At 38.3% G+C, this 4,349-nt stretch overlaps 1 non-coding gene across 1 annotated transcript; it reads right to left on the bottom strand.

Moving 5' to 3' along the window:
• Positions 1-3,249: 3,249 nt before the first annotated feature.
• TRNAE-CUC lies at positions 3,250-3,322 on the bottom strand. Its single transcript has one exon. It is a non-coding gene; the product is annotated as a tRNA-Glu (tRNA).
• Between the last annotated feature and the right edge of the window lie 1,027 nt (positions 3,323-4,349).

The following is a 4,349-nucleotide window of genomic DNA, read 5'->3' as shown; positions in this document are numbered from 1 at the left end:
CCATTTTTTAAAACATCTTTATTGGAGTATAATTGCTTTACAATGGTGTGTTAGTTTCTGCTGTATAACAAAGTGAATCAGCTATACGTATACATATACCCCCATATCTCCTCCCTCTTGCGTCTCCCTCCCACCCTCCCTATCCCACCCCTCTAGGTGGACACAAAGCACCGAGCTGATCTCCCTGTGCTACGCGGCTGCTTATTACTAAGAGGTATTTCACTGTATGTAAATACCAAAACTTGTTTATCCATTTAAGTGTTGTTGGACATTTGAGTTGTTTCTAGTTTCGGCAATCACAAACAAAGCTACTATGAACATTTGTGTACTAATCTTTATATGAACATTTGCTTTCATTTCTCTCCAGTAAATATTTAGGAGCAGAATGGCTGAATCTTATGGTAGGTGTATGTTTAACTTTGTAAGAAGCTTCCAAACTGTTTTTCAAAGCGGCTGTGCCATTTTACATTCCCACCACCCACTTATGAGAGTTCCAGTTCACGTGGTATGGTGAGTCTTTTAAATTTTAGCTATTCTAATAGGGGTGTAACAGTATCTCACTGTGGTTTTAATTTGCATTTCCCTAATGACTAATGAGGTTGAGCATCTTTTCATGTGAGCATTTGCCATTCATTGTCTTCACCAAAGTGCCTGTTGAGATGGTCTGCTCATTTTTTAATTAGGTTATTTTCTTGTTATTAAGTTGTGAGGATTCTTGACACATTCTGGATACCACTCCTTTATCAGATAAATGATTTTGCAAACCTTTTCTCCCAGTCTGACTTCTTTTTTCATCCTAGCAACAGTGTCTTTCAAAAAGAAGTTTTAATTTTGATGAAGTCCAATATACCAGTATGTTCTTTTAAGGAAAGTGCTTTTGGTGTCATATCTAAGAAGTTTTTACCTAACCAAGATCCTAAAGGTTTTCTTCTTTGTTTTTGTCTAGAAGTTTTATAGTTTTAGATTTAGTTCTTTGACCCATTCTGAAATTAATTTTATATATGGTGTGAGGTATTGATAGGAGATGTTTTACTTTTTACATATGGGTATCCAATTTTTCCAGCATGCTTTTTGGGAAGAGGATTGTTGAAGACACTCCTCTTTTCACTAAATTGCTCTGCACCTTTGTTGAAAATCAGTTGCCCACATATATGAGTCTACTTCTGAATTCATTCTGTTCCACTGAGCTATATGTCTATCTTTACCCCAATACCACATTGTTTTGATTATTGTAGCTTTATAATAAGTCATGAAATCAGGTAGTGTCAGTCCTCTAACTTCATTCTTTTTGTTCTAAGCAGTTTTGCCTATCCTAGGTCCCTTGCACTTTCATATGAATTTTAAAATCAGTTTATTAATTCACCACCCCCCAAAAAAAACCCAGGTGTGATTTTGGTTGGAATTGCATTGAATCTATAGACCAACTTGGGGATAATTGAAATCTTGATAATATTGAGCCTGCTGATCCATGAACATGGTGTCTTTCTCCATTTATTTAGGTCTCCTATTTTTCTCAGTAATGTTTTATGGATATCATTGTAAAGGTCTTTCACATCTTTTGTCAGATTTATACATAAGAATTTCACATTTTTGGTGCTGTCATAAATGGTATTATTTTTAAAATGTCAACTTCTGATTGTTCCTTACTAGTATATAAATATAATAGGTTTTTGTAAGTTGACCTTTTATCCTGCAGCCTTGCTAGACTTCCTTACTAATTCTGGTAGCTTTTTTTTGTCGATTCCATCTGATTTTCTACATAGATAATCATGTCATCTGAAAATAAACAAATATTTATTCTTTTCTAGTAAGGATGCCTTTCATTTATTTTTCTTGCTTTACTGCACTGACTAGAAATTCCAGTACAGTGTTGAAGAGAAGTAGTGAGTTCAGATACTCTTGTCTTATTCCTGATCTTAGGGGGAAAACATTGTCTTTCACTATTATGATGTTAGCTGTAGGTTTTTCATAGATGTCCTTTATCAGGTTCAGAAAGTTCCCTTCTATTCTTCATTTGCTAAGCATTATTATCAGGAGTGAATATTGGAGTTTGTCAGATGCTTTTTATGTATCTTTGAGATATAGCAAATTACACTGATTATTTTTTGAATGTTCACTCAAACTTGCATTTCTGGAATAAATCTCACTTGGTTGTTATAGACTGAAATGTTTGTGTGCCCCCAAATTCATATGTTGAAGCCCTAGCCCACAATGATTTGGTATTTGGAGGTGGGGTCTTTGGGGGATAATTAGGTTTAGATTAGGCCAGGAGGGTGGGAACCTCATGGTGGGATTAGTGCCCTTATAAGAGGAAGATTTCTCTCTCTCTCCATGAGAGTAGGCACCAAGGAAAGGCCATGTGAGCACACAGTGAGAAGGCAGTTGTCTACAAGCCAGGAAGTGGGCCCTCACCAGACATGGATCTGAGAGCAACTTGACCATAAACTTTCCAGCTTCCAGACTGTGAGAAATAAATTCCTGTTGTTTAAGCCACCCAGTCTATAGTTTTTTGTTATAGCAGCCCAAGTGGACCGAGATAGTCATGATGTATTATCCTTTTCATATATTGTTGGAGTTCAATTTGCTACAGTTTTAAGAACTTTTTTTTTTTTTTTGCGGTACGTGGGCCTCTCACTGTTGTGGTCTCTCCCGTTGCGGAGCACAGGCTCCGGACACGCAGGCTCAGCGGCCATGGCTCATGGGCCTAGCTGCTCCGTGGCATGTGGGATCTTCCCTGACCAGGGCACGAACCCGTGTACCCTGCATCGGCAGGTGGACTCTCAACCACTGCGCCACCAGGGAAGCCCCTTAAGAACTTTTTTGCATTTACTTATTTATTTTTATAAATTTATTTATTTATTTATTTTTGGCTGCGTTGGGTCTTCGTTGCTGTGTGCGGGCTTTCTCTAGTTGCGGCGAGCAAGAGCTACTCTTTGTTGTGGTGCATGGGCTTCTCATTGCGGTGGCTTCTCTTGTTGCGGAGCATGGGCTCTAGGTGCAGGGGCTTCAGTAGTTGTGGCTCGCAGGCTCTAGAGTGCAGGCTCAGTAGTTGTGGCGCACGGGCTTAGTTGCTCCGCGGCCTGTGGGATCTTCCAGGACCAGGGCTTGAACCCGTGTCTCCTGCATTGGCAGGCGGATTATTAACCACTGCGCCACCAGGGAAGCCTGCATTTGCTTTAAATAAAGGATATTGACCTGTATTTTTTTGGGGGGGGTGCCGTGCTGCCAACACTGCTTGCAGGATCTTAGATCCCTGACCAGGGATTGAACCCGGGGCCACGGCAGTGAGAGTGCCGAGTCCTAACTACTGGACCACCAGGGAACTCCCGATCTGTAGTTTTCTTATGTCTGTGTCTGGTTTTTATATTAGGTTAATGCTGGCCTCATAGAATGAGTTGAGAACTATTCTCTCCCGTTCAATTTTTTGGGAAGAGTTGTGTAGGATTGATATTATTTGCTCCTTAAATGTTTGTTAGAATTTACCAGCAAGATCCTTTGGGCCTGGAGTTTTCCTCATAAGAAAGTTTTTAACTGCAAATTCAATTTACTTAATAATAAAGGGCTTTTCAGGTTATCTATTTATTTTTGAATGTGCTTTAGTAGTTTGTGTCTCTGAGGGAATGTATCCATTTTGTCTTTGTTGTTGAGTTTACTGGCATAAGGTTGTTCATAATATTCCTTTATTAGTCTTTTAATATCTGTAGAATCTGTAGCAACGTCATTTCTCTCATTTCTAATGTTGATAATTTGCCTTTTTTTTTTCCTGATCAGTTTCACTAGAGGTTTATCACTTCTCAAAGATCCAGCTTTTGGTTTCAATGATTTTCTCTACTGATTTTCCTTCCTAGTTCACTGACTTCAGCTCTGATCTTTATTATTTCCTTTCTTCTACTTTGGATTTCATTTCCTTTTCTTTTTAGAATTTCTTAAGGTGGAAGGTGAGGCCACCGATTTGAGACCCTTCTTTTCTAATATAAGCATTTGGTGCTATAGAATTTCCCCAAGGCACTGCTTTAGCACCATCCCACAAATTTTATTTTTTCTTTTTCATTCAGTTCAAAATACTTTCTATTTCCTTTTTCAGTTCTTCTTGGACTCATGTGTTATTTAGAGGTGTGTTTAGTTTCCAGTAATCACATTTTCCAGAGATGTTTCTGTTATTGATTTCTAATTTTATTCCATTGTGGTCAGAGAATGTTCTTTGTTTTTGAATCCTTTTAAATTTATTAAGACTTGTTCAATGGCCCAGAATATGGTCTAACTTGGTTAATGTTCCATTTGCATTTGAAAAAGATGTATATTTTGCTGCTGTGGGGTGGAGTGGTAAATGTCAATTAAATCTAGGTGGT

The sequence above is a fragment of the Monodon monoceros genome, unplaced genomic scaffold, assembly GCF_005190385.1.
Source record: "Monodon monoceros isolate NGI ecotype Baffin Bay Population unplaced genomic scaffold, NGI_Narwhal_1 Super_Scaffold_22, whole genome shotgun sequence".
Lineage (NCBI taxonomy): Eukaryota > Metazoa > Chordata > Mammalia > Artiodactyla > Monodontidae > Monodon > Monodon monoceros.
Note: the sequence above shows the minus strand (reverse complement) of the source record. Positions and strands in the feature narration are given on the sequence as shown.